Genomic DNA, 18,586 nt, shown 5'->3' on the forward strand with positions numbered 1-18,586 from the left:
CCTCTTGAATACCTTGATCTTTTGAATCAAAACAGATTAATTAAACCAAGAGATTAAGTGACAAGGGGTGAACACTTCTTGAATACCTTGATCTTTTGAATTAAAACAAATTAATTAACAAGGATAACAAGTGACAATGGGGCTCTGTTGAATACCTTGGGTAAAGACACGCTAGGTGCACACTTATGCTCAATCCTTTTCTAAACATCCGCAAACATTCTCTTTTACCAACGTGGATAACAAGTGACAATGGGGCTCGCTCCTGTTGAATACCTTCGGTGAACAACGCGCTAGGTGCACACCTATGCTCAAAAGGTTCACTAAACATCCCTTTAAAAAACCATCTTCGATTTCATTCAAACCTTTTTGCCTTATGGCCTTTCCTTTTTAAACCTCTTTTCGTAAACGAATGTGAACAATACTTCCACATGTGAAGATCGAATATCTTCCACTCGAATGCGATTCTGGCCAAAATCTTGTTTTATCCTTGATTTAGTCATCCATTCTTGTAGTGATCTCTTATCTATGTGCGCGTAGTATTGTCTCCATTTGAAAGCGATCGAGTACCTCTCGCTAAAATCAACCAACAAACTTTCGTGGTTCTTCGCCCGAACTACGATTGCTCTGACTTTCCCATTGCACGAGGGAATACGTAGGCACAAGACACAAACGTCTTGGCGAGCATAATAATAAAAAATCTTTTCTTTTTCTTCATAATAAAAACCCTAAAAATCCTTTCTTTTATCTTTTATCGACTACTAAGCTAAAGAACGCAAACATCACGCTAACACTCAAACACGAAACTAACTAAATGGGTCCCATCGAGTACGATGGAGGTGAGGGGTGCTAATACCTTCCCCTTGCTTAACCGACTCCCGAACCTAAATGTGGTTGCGATAACCATCTTATCCATTTCTTTTTCCTTTGTGGGTTTTATCGATATTTTCCCTTTCCTTTTTGGAATAAATAAATTTCGGTGGCGACTCTGTTGTACTTCAAGCGTGCGATTACGCTCGAGTACATTTTTACCGCTACGAAAAGTGGAGACTCTGTTGGGGACTATCCTAAGAGAGTCAACCCTAGTTTAGTTTGTTTGGTATTTGAGTGTTATATTTTGTTTGTTTATTCTTGTATTCTTTATGTTTACTTTCGTGTTATTTAAGTTTCTTTACTCTTGCTTTATCACTCTTATTTATTTCTGTATTTCTGTATATATTCATTTTTGGATATGGGAATGATATTTGAGTGAAGCTCTTAACCCGAGCTTTGAAAAACAAGAGAAAAACATAAGTTAGGAGGTGGTTGTGTAGTGTTAGTCCCCAAGGTGAACACATTGAATGGCTAATACGAAAACCCCACTTGGAGGAGACTTTTTTATGAAATTTGTCATAAGATGGTTAACCCGTCGCATGACAGAAATCCGATTTCGTCGTTAACTCCAAGGACCTTTAGAACCTGTTTCATCTATAGAGGTTATGTATTGATCCCCAAGGTGCACAACTTGTATGATTTGTACGATAACCTCACCTAGAGGATGCATAGTCATGAAATTTGTCATAAGATGGTTCACTTGCCGCATGATGAAATTCTGATCATGCTCGGATGCCTCTAGGAATCGTTATATCCAAAAACTCTAGAGCTAGCCTTGTGAGGGGATTCTTGGGTAAATTATATAGAACTGTCCTATTATAAGAAGCTTTCCTCAATAGGTTCTTTTATCCATTTACAATTATCATTTTAATTCAGTCTTTGTATAGCATCGTGACATTGCATCATTCATGCATGTAAAAATAAAAAATATTCATGCATCTGCATTCATGCATTCAAGCTGTCAATAAAAGACTCATTTCGACTGTCTTCATCCTCAAGTGGTATGTCTACCGTCAAGTTGATTCCTCAACACATTGAACTGGAGGCATGAATCTGAAGACTATGGAAGAACATCAACGAGGCCAAGGTTTGCTAAGAGTGGAAGTTATCCAATTGAAAAGCCAATATATCAGACAAGGCAACTCATCCTCGTCACTAATTAGTCACTAGGCCTTGTTTCCTTCTGTTTGCAAATTCCTTGAGTTGTATTGTGTACTGCATTGAACTTTGTTTGTTCCTGAATGTTAATTTTAATGAAATGAGCATTACATATTTGAATCAATCCATTTACATCCATTGTGTGCTTCTTTATGTTTTATCTCTCAAAGAAAAACAAAAATATATCTCTTGTTTACTTTCTTCTATCAAACTTGTGTTTTATGCAAAGATTGGAAGGAGGATAATGACAACGAAATACCCAAGTTGTTGGATTGTATGGTTTCAAATAAAACTTTGCTGATGATGTACAGGCATTGTTTCCATTCCCAAACACTGGAGAAATAAGGAAGTTAATACCTAGTCCACCCCCTTTGAGCCTAGAAGTTGGTGTTTCTTTCTGTATGAAAACCCACAATTTTAACCTGGGGCAGGGTAGTTCTCAGTTAATTTGTTTATGCATTCAATTTCAAGAAAATAATTAAGTACACCTTTCAATAAGGGTTTCAATCAAAAGTGACAAAGATGGTTATCACTAATCATTATCAAGGCAGTCACTATCTTTCCAATACAAAAAAACAAATCAAAGAAAAAGCCCACTAAGTCAAAACCTACGAAGGAGAGTTAGGCAGAATTGGGGCATCCCGTTGGCTGTAATCTCAAATGAAGAAAGTTCAGGCAAAAGTTAGGGATATCAAAAGAAAAAAGAGAAGTCAATAAATTCCTTAAACAACAATAAAATATTGCGATTACCAAAAGGAAGAAGTGACTGCCATCTCAAAGATTCCCTTGACTTATGAGTCATCATCAAATGAATAGGTGCAATTCCAAAAGCCTCTTGGAACCTGAATGTATAATTTGAATTAACTGAGCATAGGACTGAAGATCATCACGAAGAATGGGGTAGGTACAAATATATTTTGAGCCTATATCCTTTGTTTCTGAAACCGTGAACCAAGCCACGTTACAACCTTCAAAAGACCTAATTGAAGCAAGGTTTATTTTAAAAGCATACTACAACAAGGTTGCTTTAACCCGACTCCTAATGATCTTTGTGAATCATTTGTTTTGCCATACCTTTTCTTCATATTTCACTTTAAATGTCTAAACCAATGTGTTTTGACCTTTGATTACTTTGCTTTGAATCAATAGCATCATTCCAATAAATAATTTTGATTTCAAAATATGCTTTGAGCGTTGCATTAAAATTACTATTTTGAATGAACATTTTATTTGCAAGTACTCATCTTTTAGGAAGTTCAAACAGTCGAGAAACCTGATCAATGATCCAATCAGGGGCACGTTACTTCAAGATCCTATTGTTCAAGACTCATACTGGGGCACGGGTTACCAACATTCAAGAACTGAAGCGACGATCAGTCAACAATCAGCCACTCAGGGGCAGTCTCCTTCACTGATCCCCAAGCAGTTTATCAGTCCTTCCCAAGAGGATCATCAGTGTGACGAAACCATAGTTGGCAGTGTTCTTGTGTTAAGGAATCAGAATTCCAATCTTCCCTCACAAAAGAGTCTACCTCAGTTATCGTAACCAATTGCATTACATTAATCACTCATATACCATGCATTGAAAAAATTTCATACACCATGCATACTCATGTGCATTCTTCTGAGTCTATTTGTTTGTAATATCTCACCTTATGATTTAAATCCAACTTACTTGACATTTGTCAAACTTCTCTTCATTCATGTTTTACCTTGACTGTCCCTGATATTTTCTCCTCGAAGTCCAATCCTGTTTTATCTTGGTTGTCTTTGGTGTTGCTTCATTCATGTTTTACCTTGAGTGTCCCTGATATTTTCTCCTCGAAGTCCAATCCTGTTTTATCTTGGTTGTCTTTAGTTTTGTTTCATTCATGTTTTACCTTGAATGTCTCTGACATTTTCTTTTCAAAGTCCAATCATGTTTTACCTCGATTGTCTTTGTTGCTTCAATCATGTTTTATCTGGATGTTTTTCAATCATGTTTTATCTTGGTTGTCTTCATCCATGTTTTATCTTGATGTGCTCCAGTCATGTTTTATCTTGATGTTCTTCAGTCATGTTTTATCTTGGTTGTCTTCATTCATGTTTTATCTTGATGTTCTTCAATCATGTTTTATCTCGATTGTCTTAGTTGGTCCGATCATGTTTTATCTTGATTCTCCTTTAATACTCGAGTCAGTCATGTTTTATCTTGGTTGTCTTCGATCATGTTTTATCTTGATTCTCCTTTAATACTTGAGTCAGTCATGTTTTATCTTGGTTATCTTCGATCATGTTTTATCTTGATTCCCTTTAATACTTGAGTCAGTCATGTTTTATCTTGGTTGTCTTCGATCATGTTTTATCTTGATTCCCTTTAATACTTGAGTCAATCATGTTTTATCTTGGTTGTCTTCGATCATGTTTTATCTTGATTCCCATCTAATACTTGAGTCAGTCATGTTTTATCTTGGTTGTCTTAAGTCATATTTTATCTTGATGTTCTTCATTCATGTTTTATCTTGATGTTCTTCAATCATGTTTTATCTTGATTCCCATATAATACTTGAGTCAGTCATGTTTTATCTTGGTTGTCTTCAATCATGTTTTATCTTGAATCCCATTCGATGTCGTTCAATCACGTTTTACCTTGATTGTCCTTTGATATTCTTCAATCATGTTTTACCTTGATTTTCTTTGATGTTCTTCAATCATGTTTTACCTTGATTGTCCTTTGATGTTTTCCAATTATGTTTTACCTTGATTGTCCTTTGATGTTTTCCAATTATGTTTCCAATTATGCTTTGATAGTCGCATTTCTTGTATATTTCTCGATTTTGTTTACCTTTTCATTTCAGTCATTAGTTTTATTGTTAATATTATTATAAGTTTTATTTTATTGTTATTATTATTATTTTATTTTTAGATTTAGTTAAGTTTAGAGTTATTTTGTTATTAATAAAATAATGAATAGATAAAAAAAATATAGAAACTTAAGTCTTTTTTTATTGTTTAGGCCCATTCTTTTTTTACTAGAGCCCATTTATATTCTTTCTTACATTAGAATAAAACAAAAATGACAAAAATAAAATGTCCTTCTTCACGGTTCAGTGTTCACTATGACCATGTACCATTGCTGTCCCTCCTACTGTCAAACCTTGCTCTGCTCGATACAGTGGTGCTGCAACAAGCCAAAATTTTCACTAAAATAGCCATAAGAAACCTGCAGAAGAAAGCACAAGATCTGCTTCCAAAAATTGTCCAAATACCCTGCATCTTGCTACATATATAAGCCAAGACCTTCACCAAAATGATAAACCAAATCTGCATAAAAAAAGACAATGAAACAGTTGCCAAAGATGTTCAAAATTGATCCTTCTTTTCCCCCCAAAATCCTTTACAACCCACTACATAAAGAGCATCAATTCAGCAAGAAAGGGGGAGCGACCAAAAGCAAAACTCAGAAAAAAATTTGTATCTTCGTGATCTCTTCACTCCAAACTATGTTTCCACCATAAAACCTTCATCATACATTCATTCCAATACGCCTCCAACTCTCTGCTTCCATCGTTCATCATCTGCATCACATTCGACCACAACAAAGACATCGCCATCAAATTACCACGACAACAAGGACGTAAGTCAGAGAAGAAGAAATTGCCGAGGCGCGAGATCAGAAGAAGGAGAAGAATCAAACTCACCGTGGATTCGTCACCTCCGAGAACATTCGGAGTCGGTATTTTCGCATTCTTTTGACTTCCAATTATTAATTGTGTAATTGTATTTGAATCTTTGTTTTGAACCGAATCCTTGTTTGCTTCTTTATACTTTGATCTTCGTGGTGGAGATCGTTGTTGTTTTAGAATGAGTGTGAGAGAGTTTGTTGTGTTATTAGAGAGAAACGCAAAGCCGAGAGTGAGAAACACAAAGCAGTCGAAAGCAGAGAGAGAGTTCCGTGGAGTGTTTGTTTGGTTCTTTTTTTTCCAGAAAAAGCGTGAGACAGAGTGAGAGTGACGTGAGAGGTGAGGGAGGCGGATACCCTCTTCACTAGTTTACGGTTTTACCATCATGAGGGAGCTTGGGCTTGTTGTGATTCAGCCCGACCCGGATTTGTTTATCACCACCCCTCATTTCAGCGTGTACCCCCTGGCTTATGACACTTAGTTTGTCTTGGGCCTACAGCATTAAAAGCCCAATCGAATTCCTTTACATGCCACCCCATTCTGATTCATACACCCCTTTTAGGCTGAGTTTTAGAATTGGTTGGGCCTCCCCTCTAAGCCCAACGATCCCTTATGCTTACACCTCCCCATTTTGATTGTTTTTAGCCCATTTATTTGTTTTACTTATTTATTTGTTCTAGTTTTTCTTTATATTTCAAAAAAATACAAAAATATGTTTTAGTTTAGATTTTATTTTCTTATTAAAAATACAAAAAATATTAATATTGTGTAGTTTTAATTTTATTCTTTTAATATAACAAAACCCAAAAAATATTTTTATTATGTAGATTTGTTAGATTTTACCTCTTATATTAAAAATCCCAAAAAAATATTAGATTAACCTCAATCCGAAAATCAATAAATCTTGGTCCCACGCCAAGTCGCTTATAATAAATTTCTCGATTCAACGTCGAGTTTCTTCCTTACAAAAATTCTTTAAGCCATACCAAAAAATCGAGTGACAAGAAGTGTACACCTCTTGAATACCTCGATTCTTTTGGATCAAAACATTAAATTAACACCTTTTTTTTAAAACCTTTCATTAATCAAATCAAAGTGATCAAGTGACAAGGGGTGAACACCTGTTGAATACCTTGATTTTTGAACTAAAACACATTAATCAAACCAAGAGATTAAGTGACAAGAGGTGAACACCTCTTGAATACCTTGATCTTTTGAATCAAAACACATTAATCAAACCAAGAGATTAAGTGACAAGGGGTGAACACCTCTTGAATACCTTGATCTTTTGAATCAAAACACATTAATCAAACCAAGAGATTAAGTGACAAGGGGTGAACACCTCTTGAATACCTTGATCTTTTGAATTAAAACAAATTATTTAACAAGGACAACAAGTGACAATGGGGCTCGCTCCTATTAAATACCTTGGGTAAAGACGCGCTAGGTGCACACCTATGCTTAATCCTTTGCTAAACGTCCGCAAACATTCTCTTTTACCAACGTGGATAACAAGTGACAATGGGGCTCGCTCCTGTTGAATACCTTGGGTGAACAACGCGCTAGGTGCACACCTATGCTCAAAAGGTTCACTAAACATCCCTTTAAACGAATGTGAACAATACTTCCACATGTGAAGATCGAATATCTTCCACTCGAATGCGATGATGGCCAATATCTTGTTTTATCCTTGATTTAGTCATCCATTTTTGTAGTGATCTCTTATCCATGTGCGCGTAGTATTGTCTCCAGTTGAAAGCGAATGAGTACCTCTCGCTAAAATCAACCAACAAACTTTCGTGGTTCTTCGCCCGAACTACGATTGCTCTGACTTTCCCATTGCATGAGGGAATACGTAGGCACAAGACACAAATGTCTTGGCGAGCATAATAATAAAAAATATTTTCTTTTTCTTCATAATAAAAACCCTAAAAATCATTTCTTTTATCTTTTATCGACTACTAAGCTAATGAACGCAAACATCACGCTAACACTCAAACACGAAACTAACTAAATGGGTCCCATCGAGTACGATGGAGGTGAGGGGTGCTAATACCCTCCCCTTGCTTAAACGACTCCCGAACCTAAGTTTCGTTGCGATGACCATCTTATCCATTTCTTTTTCCTTTGTTGGTTTTATCGATATTTTCCCTTTCCTTTTTGGAATAAATAAAGTTGGTGGCGACTCTGTTGTACTTCAAGCGCGCGATTACGCTCGAGTATATTTTTACCGCTACATTGTCATACCATGTTTTGATGAAGCCATCCAGAACTTCTGGGTAAGTGCTTCTGAATGTTGATTTGTGCATACTCTTTTATACTTTTACTGAAATGGAAAACGTAAAGGATAAAGAACAGAAAATGAAAAAACTAAACTATATATAGTGGATTCTGGATCAACGTAAGGACAGGAGTGCCCTTCAACTCCTTTTGAGCGGGAACCTTTTTGTAAAGGCCGCTGGCGCGACAGCTCTACTGCGGGTGTGGTGATGAGTAATTGATGGGATCGTGTGATCGTGGCAGTTGGCTTCATGAAGGAATGGGCCATGTCACACCGTTCTCTATGGTCGGCGCGGTCCAGGATGCCATAAGTGCAAATATATTTGAATAGCCCTAATTTCTTGGCGTTTTGACTCGTTTCTTTACTAAAGGCTCCGAAAGGTCAAGAATCCTGAATACAATGGAAATACAAGCATAATACGAGATAATGATAGTAAAACCTAAAGAAAACATGTGATATTCGAGCCAGAAACATAGTGCGATTCAGTGTGATCAAATCCTCCCACACTTAGACTCTTGCTTGTCCTCATGCAACAACTCTTAAAAGTAGATGAAGGAAAGTTTTGGTGTTTACAGGTTTTGGGCAAAGAGGGCTTCTAAGTTCGAGTAAAGGTGTGTTGTTAGGCACTAGCTATCCGAACTAAGGGTATCGTGGTAACACTAAACGCAAGGATGCGAACACAAGCCTCATAAGTATGCAGACCGACCCCTAATATCCTACTATGCTAAGACTCTTTTATGTATGAGGTCCTTTTTCATTCAGGTGCAATGACATTAAGCCCGTTATCTGTACGTACTCATGGTATAATGACCGGTTAGTGACTCTGATCTCAAGTAACGGGGCTCTGGTATAAGAGCTGGTGTAACCCCTTTTTATTTCACCCACTTGAAGTTACGAGGGATCGGACCGTAGTCCTCCCTACCAAGTCCAGCACCAGATACCTCTGGACCAACTACAACGGGCGTGCCTTTTATAATTTTTTTCTTTGTTTTTATTGATGCTTAGAACAATCTCGAGTTAAGTAATCTTATGAGGATCACCCAACTCATAGTTGCACACATATATATTTTTTAATTTTTTAGGCAATGGAGATCATTCACTTATATTTATCGATCCTATACTTAGAGGATGCTTATGTACATTTTATTTACAGTCAAAGCATAATGGGAATAAAGAGGGTCTAATTTAACTATTTCATAAAGCTTAAGGTGCTAAAACGATAACAATTTTTTCGAAAAACGAGTGCCTAAGATAAAACAAACCCTATCCAGAACCTGTCTCGTAGCCCAAATCCTTAAAAACAACCATAATTTCCTTTAAAAAATAAAATTTTGTAAGTCTAAAGGTGGGGGAAAGGGTATACACTACGCATAAGGACTTGTCTATCACATGCATTTTATTATTATCTAACAAAACAAAAACATACTGAAGGGAAATGAAAGCAGGAAATGAAAGCGATAAATGCTCCTTCCACACTTAAATTGGATATTATCCCCAATGTTCCAAGATAAGGCAGGTAGGAGGTACCTTAAAATTCTAGTGAGGTCCACTAGCTCGCTCACCGTCCTAGTTGGTACGGTCGGAACGACGACTACGGCTACGACGACAGCGCTCTCTTGCCAATGCTAGCTGCTTTATCCTCTCTGTCAAAACGGCATTTGCCGCTTGTAGCTCTTGAGTCCTACCAAGGAGGGTACCTTGGGTAGCTTCCATCAATCGGAAGTGACTTGAATATGTGGTCTGATGACGGTGCTGCTCATTCTGGAAAGCAAGTTGACTTTCCATAATGGTTTGCAAAGAGCAGGCATTCTGCACTTGGGATGCTTGCATGAAGGCCATGTTATCGGCCACCTATTGCTGCATGGTAGCCAGGAGGGTATCCCTCTGGGCCTCTCGGGCCATGCGCTCACGCCACATGTCCTCAGTGACATGGAAAGTGGGAGCGGTACCTGCATGAGGGTTAGAAGAAGAGGGTGCAGTGTGTCAAACTCATTATCAGTGTTGTTAACCTCATCTGTAGGTAGATTTGGAGGCATCAGACCAATAAAAGCTGGGGCATTTATATCGTAGGTCCAGTTGCGCTCAAATTTGATATCAGTACTTCGGGTACAAGGCATAACAACACTTGGTACGGCGGCACCACCAACCATAAGGTAATAACCACCTTCCCGCCTCGTCTTGCACAAACGTATATCTTTTAAAAACTTAAGGTTTTCAATACGAGGGGGAAGTGGGTCGAGGATGGCAAGCTCTGTGTCTAGTCCAATGGCACGAGTGATAGTGGTAACTAGGCCACCAAAGGAAATCGGTCCTCCTTTCCTCATAACATGGTGCATATGGGCAATCATAAACGAGACTGGATTCAGTTTGGTGTCGGCTAGGCAACTTTGCATGATAATTAGTTCCTTAGCATTCACCTTGTTTGGGTTCTCCCGAGCAAAGATGGTGGATGCTAAAAGGAAACAGAAGATGCGAAGGGTAGGATTGTGGATATGCGAAGCAAGTAGGCCATCAAAAGAGTTTGTATTTTGTGTAGTAATTCTGGCCCAAAATGCTTCGAATGCCCAATCCGTGTCCAGGGGTGCTTTACAAACAGCACCTTCCCCATAAGGCAACCCTAACATGGCTGCTAGACCGTCGGTGGAGTAGTCATATTTAACGTTAAACATTCTAAATTTGACTCCACCTACGGTGCTAGCAGTGTTAGGCGAGATGTTATATATTAAGGAACTCAGAAATTCGAACGTCAGTCTAGGATAGGTGGGTGTTTGTGTGGCAAAGATATCATGCATGCCTAGTTTGTCTAGAAGGAAGAAAACACTATGGTATATCCCTAGAGATTAGAGAGAGTTTTCATCGATATACCTTGTAGAGTGGATGGGTGTAGTTGTCAACCTTTCGAGTAGTTGACGTTGCTTGTCGCCCGACTTGCCTTCTCGCAAAATGTAGCCTTGATACTTCATGGGGTCTCCTTAAAAAATGAATGCAAAGAGAGTAGGGAGGTTATGGAGTGTAGAGGTAGAGAAGGTGTGAGAAAGAAAGTGGAAAAGAGGGGGTATTTATAGGTGGTGGAAGAAAGTGGTGGTTGATGAGTATTTATGGTGGAAATTAATGTGGCGGAGTGGTTATGGATTATAATGGGAGTTATGGGGGGTTAGGAATGGAAGAAAATAGGATTGGAAATGGAAAAAGGAAGAATGGAAGAATGGGGTGTTTTTCGAGCAACTAGCCGTTAGGTGACCGTTGCGTCACCGCGGCCACGACAGCCCTACAGTGGGCACGACAGGTTGAAACTGGCTGGACCAGTTCTGTCTCCTTTTGTTTTTGGGCCCCTTCTCTTGCATCATTACTCACATCTTGGGGGTGTACCTAGCATATATTCTTTGTAGAATATATATATATATATATATATATATATATATATATATATATATATATATATATATATATATATATATATACTCCTTTATACTTTTTATATATTTAGTGAAAGTAAATATATAAAAAGTATAAAGGAGTATATATATATATATATATATATATATATATATATATATATATATATATATATATATATATATATATATATATATATAAATATATATTTATATATAGATTAATATTATATATATACTCACATCTTGGGGGTGTACCTAGCATATATTCTTTGTAGAATATATATATATATATATATATATATATATATATATATATATATATATATATATATATATATATATATATATATATATATATATATATACTCCTTTATACTTTTTATATATTTAGTGAAAGTATAAAGGAGTATATATATATATATTTATATATAGATTAATATTATTTATTATTTTTTTCTTTATTTTCGTTATGATGACCGGGAAAACAAAACATTAGTATAACAAGTGAGTAAGAAAAACACAAACATATATATATATATATATATATATATATATATATATATATATATATATATATATATATATATATATATATATATATATATATAAAAGTACGAACGTCGGGTCATCATAACGTAGATAGTGCATAAAATATAAAATGCAACAAGTGTATCAAATGAAACTGAAAGGGAAAAACAACATAAGGGAAATCACACACACACACACACACACACACACACACACACACACACACACACACACATATATATATATATATATATATATATATATATATATATATATATATATATATATATATATATATATATATATATATATAAACAAGAGATCTCGTGAACAACATATATCTATCACCAACCAGGAGGACGCCCTGTAGGAAGGTCTGGACAACGTAACTCGGTCAACTAGCGTCGCATCTCTGCCACCTCGTGAGCTAGATCATCTAACTCACCAGCAAAGGAGGCATCATTCAGCTCCAATTGTAAATGAAGATCGGCCACCTCATTGCGGAGCGTGGCTATCTTGGTGCACATGGCGATCAATAGAGTGTGGATGTCAGGTTCCTGCAAGTTGAGGTTGTTAGTAAAAACAGTAGTGTGTACAACCTCGGGTCCAGGTGTGTACCCCGGGACTGGATCTTCAGGTCCAAGGGTATACTCAGGAACAGGGTCTTCAGGACCAAATGTGTACTCAGAGATGGAGTCCTCAGGTGTAGAATATGATGTCTCGCCCCAACCCTCCACAGAATAGTTCCAGATGGCAGGGTTGGAAACACATGTCATCAGGGGGTCTGGCAGGGTAAAGGTGTAAACTGTCTGATCATCTATGAGCAACCTGTACTGATAAGGATGGAAGGAGGCTCTCCTCATGAGTCCACAATCCATACAGAAGTCTAGATCCAGAAAGGTATAACCGCAGTAAGGAGTCAGCTGGAATAACATCCTGTCCAAGCCAAGAGCAGAAGCTATATGTGTCACATTCCCTCCGGAATGTATGAAACCTGCAGTAGATCTGAAAGTCTGGTCTAAGCTCTCTATCAGAAAACCTCCACTAGCGATGGGTCTGGACTGGCTAGCACAATATAAGAATAGGACCTCCTCAGCAGTGACTAGGTGGTTAGGATCATCTCAAAGTACCGGAAAGCTGGGTTATGGATCTTCCTTGACAGCTGGGCAGAAGGGTCAAGGCTAGCTCCATCAGTAACGTCCTGCCAAAACTTGTCAATATCTCTGCTCAGAAAGTAATTCAGTGGCATCTCAGTAATGGCAGTCGGTCCAGTTTGGAAACCAAGTAAATCCCCAAACTCCTTGATGTTCAGGGTGTACTTGGTGCCAAACATCCAGAAATTAATCTGTCCTCGGTCATCTCCTTCACCCACCCATGGGTTATAGTCTAAAGAGCTAAGGAACTCCAGAGTAAGGTTCCTGTAGGTCTTGTGAACATCATCAGCATAATCATTCCAACCAAATTGGTTGCACAGATACCTGATACTTGGTTCAATCCTGAGTACTCCCATGCAGCTCTAATCGGGGTACCTAGTGGGTACCATAGGTCTAGCAGATAAGGCAGTAAAACGGGCTTTCTACGCCTCGTCCCTGAAAATCACAACCATACCATCGAGGTAATTCATCCTGAAAATTAGAAAACACGAGAAATTAGTTCAGGTAATATATATATATATATGTACTAAAACAAAATAAAAGTAAAAATAAACCGTGGGTTGCCTCCCACGCATCACTCGTTTAACGTCATTAGTTTGACGGTTAGATCTTACTTCATGTAGGTATTGGAGGGTCTATCAGAATATGACTAGAGTAACCAACCGGCAGATCGCCCCCTTTGTATAACTTCAATCTTTGTCCATTTACCACAAACGGAGCACATGAATCATTCTTAATTTCCACTGCTCCTGACCTTAGAACTTTCGAAACTTCAAATGGACTTGTCCATCGTGAGCGAAGCTTACCAGGGAAGAGTAGTAATCTTGAATTGAATAGAAGAACTGGGTCGCCAATGTTGAAATCTTTCTTTATGATCTTCTTGTCATGCCATATCTTGGTTCTTTCCTTGTAAATGATGGCATTCTCATACGCATTTAAGCGGAGTTCTTCCAACTTATGAATGTCCAGATTACGTTTCTCTCCGGCCTTTAAGTAATCTAAGTTCAAGGTTTTAATTGCCCAATAGGCCTTATGTTCCAATTCAAAAGGTAAATGACAGGACTTTCCGTAGACCAATTGATAAGGGGTTGTTCCAATAGGGGTTTTATAGGCCGTTCGGTAGGCCCATAGAGCATCTCTAAGTTTTGCTGACCAATCTTTTCTGGACAACGATACAATTTTCTCTAAGATCTGCTTAATTTCCCTATTCGACACTTCCACTTGGCCACTAGTTTGCGGGTGATATGGTGTTGCTACTCTATGTTTTACTCCGTACTTACTTAGAAGCTTGTCAAATATCTTAGATATCAAGTGTGATCCTCCATCACTTATGACTAACCTCGGGGTTCCAAACCTAGGGAAAATGATATTCTTGAACAGTTTGACAACTACCTTGGTATCATTTGTGGGCGATGCAACAACTTCGATCCACTTTGAGACATAGTCAACGGCTACTAGGATGTACTTGTTACCCATTGAGGAAGGGAAAGGCCCCATGAAATCAATACCCCAAACATCGAATAATTCTACTTCTTGGATGTTACTCAAAGGCATTTCGTCACGTCTTGAGATGTTCCTAGTGCGTTGGCATCGGTCACACCTTGAAATATAAGTGTGGACATCGCGCCAAACGGTAGGCCAATAAAGACCAGCTTGGAAGATCTTAGCGCATGTCTTAGACGTGCTTGCATGTCCACCATAAGGTGCAGCATGGCAGTGTTCAATGACGTTGCCTAGAGAGGTGGTCCTTCTCAATAGTGTTCATCCCAGCTACTAGTCTTTCATACGTGGAGTGATCATCTATAGGTATTAGTTCAGGTTTAAGATGTTCTAACCTAGAGAGGTGGTCAGCAACTAAGTTCTCTGTTCCTTTTTTATCTTTAATATCAAGGTCAAAGTCTTGGAGTAAGAGAACCCATCTGAGCAATCTAGGTTTAGCATCTTTCTTACTTAACAAGTATCGGATTGCAGCGTGGTCGGTGTATACTATTATCTTGGCTCCTACCAAATAAGATCGGAATTTATCGATAGCAAACACGACGGCTAGCAATTCCTTTTTTGTGGTTGTGTAATTAAGCTGGGCAGCGTCTAGGGTTCTACTAGCATAGTAAATGACATGCAGTTTCTTATCTTTTCTCTGTCCCAGTACGGCTCCTACAGCGAAATCGCTAACATCACACATGATTTCAAAGGGTGGCGTCCAGTCAGGGGGTTGTATGATAGGCGCTGAAATCAGTGCTTGCTTTAAAACTTCAAAGGCCTCAAGACATTTCTGATCAAATTCAAACTCGACATCTTTCATCAATAGGTTTGTTAAGGGTTTAGTTATTCCAGAGAAGTTCTTGATGAAACGTCGGTAGAACCCAACATGACCTAGAAAACTCCTCACTTCCCTAATGGTCTTAGGTGGGTTTAGGTTTTCTATAACTTCTATCTTGGCCTTGTCAACTTCTATGCCTCTCTCGGAGATGATGTGCCCTAAGATTATCCCTTCGTTCACCATGAAATGACACTTCTCCCAATTCAGCACAAGGTTTACTTCCACACATCTTTATAAGATTTTCTCTAAATTCAATAGGCAGTTGTTAAAATCAAATCCACATACCGAAAAATCGTCCATAAATACCTCCATAATTCCATTGAGGTAGTCTGTGAAAATCGACATCATACAGCGTTGGAAAGTGGCGGGTGCATTACATAGCCCAAAGGGCATCCGTCTGTAGGCCAATGTTCCATAAGGGCAAGTAAATGTGGTTTTTTCATGGTCCTCCGGGTGAATAGGGATTTGGAAAAAGCCAGAATATCCATCAAGATAACAGAAATACGAGTGTCTTGGTAGACGCTCAAGCATCTGATCTATAAATGAAGGAGGGAAATGGTCCTTCCTAGTCGCCTTTTCAACTTTCGGTAATCTATACATATGTGCCATTCTCATTCAGTTTGTTTTGCTACACGCTCACCTTTCTCATTTTCCACAACAGTGATACCTCCTTTCTTTGGTACCACATGGACGGGACTTACCCACTCACTATCCGAAATCTGGTAAATGATGTCAGCTTCTAATAACTTAAGGACCTCTTTCTTTACTATGTCGCTCATGATAGGGTTTATTCTTCTCTGATGCTCTCTCGAGGGTTTCAAATTCTCCTCTAGCAAAATCCGATGCATGCATACGGACGGGCTTATTCCTTTTAAATCAGAGACTTTATATCCTAAAGCTGAGGGTAGGGATGGCAATGGGCAGGGTTTGGGCAGGGTACTATAATATCCGTCCCTATACCCGCAATTTAAAAAAATCCCCGTACTCGACACCAAACCCGCGTGGGCATCAATATTCATGCCCGTACCCGTAACCTGTGGGTACCTCAATGCCCATACCCGTACCCGTTTATCCGCATTTATAGTAAAATTAAATCGTTTAGTTACAAAATATCATATAATTTAAGTCTTTTTAACAATATTAAAAAATTTATGTATGTTATTGTTGAGTTAAGAAACAAATAAACACTTTTATAAAAATGTGTAATGATTTAATAGCGATATATTTTAAAAAAAATTTAGAATCATGCATTTTTATATAATAATATAAATGACATTATAGAAATATGCAGTGTGGGTATGGGGCGGGTTGGGTAGTAAGGTACCCGTGCCCGCACCCATACCCGCATATTTTAATGGGTAATTACCCGTGCCCGTGCCCATACCCATTTTTATTGGTATTTACCCTACCCGATATGGGGTTTTTTGTGGGTACCCACTGGGGATGGGCCAAATTGCCATCCCTCGATGAGGGATATTTCCGCAAGGTATCTAAGAGTTGGTTTGTTTCGATTTGGTTCAGAGTGGCGCTTATTATGACAGGTCGATTCATCTCCTCATCCAAAAACTCATATCTTAGATTTTTGGGTAGTTCCTTAAGTTCTATGGCAGGTTTCTTTGTGCACGGCATAGGGTCGGGGGTAAGTGCTAAGCACTCAAAAAGGTTGTCGTCAATGTAAGGTTCCATACTCTTGAATCCGTCATCCTCTAAAATGGGGGTAGAAGGTAATCTGATTAAGGAATCGTTGAGCTCATTTACACACTCATCGATGACGTCGATGGCATAACACGCATCTCCTATCACTGGTGCCATTAGAAATTTTGATAGAATGAACTCGATCTTTTCATCTCCTACCTCAAAAGTCAGCTTCCCTTTCTTAACATCTATTATAGCTCCAGCGGTCGATAAGAATGGTCTATCATCTTCTTTGATATCCATAACTACGAAATCAGTCGGAATGTATAACTAACCAATCTTGACAGGTATGTCCTCTAAAATACCCACAGGGTATTTAACGTATCTATCGGCTAGTTGTAACGACATCTTATTAGGTTGAAGCTCTCCTAGTATTAACCTCTTACAGATAGCCAAGGGCATCAGACTTACGCTTGCTCCTAGGTCCAAAAATGCTTTGTCTATCATATGATTTCCTAGGACGCAAGGGATAGAAAAACTTCCAGGATCTTATCTTTCTTGGCAAGTTTATTCTCGGATATGGAATGACATTCCAAAGGTTTGGGATCGTCGAGTCGGCGTTTGTTAGACAAAATATCCTTCAAGAACTTAGCATATGATGGTATCTGGGTTATTGCTTCGGTAAAAGGGATTTCTACGTGGAGTTTCTCTATTACCTTAATGAACTTTTGGAATTGGTTTTATGTTTTGGTGTTTTTCAACCTTTGTGGAAATGGAATGGGTGGCTTGTAAGGTTGTGGTGTGCGATTCTCTACCTCTGGTTTTGATTGCTTTTCGGGTTTCTCTGTTTCCTCTACCTGGTCTTTAGGTTCAGCATCTTCCTTAGGTTTTTTCGGCGTGCTTTGGTTAGGATTTTTAGGTCCTTCATAAGCGGTTCCACTTCTTAGGGTGATAGAATTTGTTGTTCCTTTAGGATTAGGTTGGGTTTGTCCAGGGAATTGTCCTCCAAGTACAACTTGTGCAGAGGTGGTTTGAGCTACTTGTGAAATCTGGGTAACTAACTCGTTTTTGTGAATGTGTTGGTTCATAAACTCCTTATTTTGCTGAGTTTGACTCTGGATAAAGGTGTATATGGTTTCTTTAAGGTTCGGTCTTGGTGGCACAACTTGCATAGGTTGGTTTTGTTTTTGTGTTTGGAATCCTTGGGGTATCGAAGATCCAGAATTTTGGATGGGGTTGTTGTTCTTGCAAGAGAAATTAGGGTGATTCCTCCATCCGGGGTTGTAGGTATTCGAGAAAGGATTTCCTTGGGTATAGTTAACTTGGTCTGAGCCAGAATCGTTCAGAAGGTTACAGTCAATGGTTTGATGTCCTTGAGTTCCACAGAGCTTGCATTCCGATTGGATTGCTGCCACTGTGGTAGGGTTTTGAGACATGTTTTCGACTTTCAAGGCCAAAGCGTCCATCTTAGCATTCATCATGTTCATGCAACTTATCTCATGCTTTCCTCCATGGCTCTCCTTTTTCTCTATCGTTGCTTGTTCTATCCCCCATTGGGCTTGGTTTTGGGCCATGTCCTT

General features: G+C 38.4%; 1 pseudogene; it reads right to left on the reverse strand.

The window, feature by feature from the left end:
- The window catches only part of LOC131659247 (uncharacterized), a 119,742-nt pseudogene that overhangs the window by 42,063 nt on the left and 59,093 nt on the right, over positions 1-18,586 (reverse strand).

The sequence above is a fragment of the Vicia villosa genome, linkage group LG3, assembly GCF_029867415.1.
Source record: "Vicia villosa cultivar HV-30 ecotype Madison, WI linkage group LG3, Vvil1.0, whole genome shotgun sequence".
Lineage (NCBI taxonomy): Eukaryota > Viridiplantae > Streptophyta > Magnoliopsida > Fabales > Fabaceae > Vicia > Vicia villosa.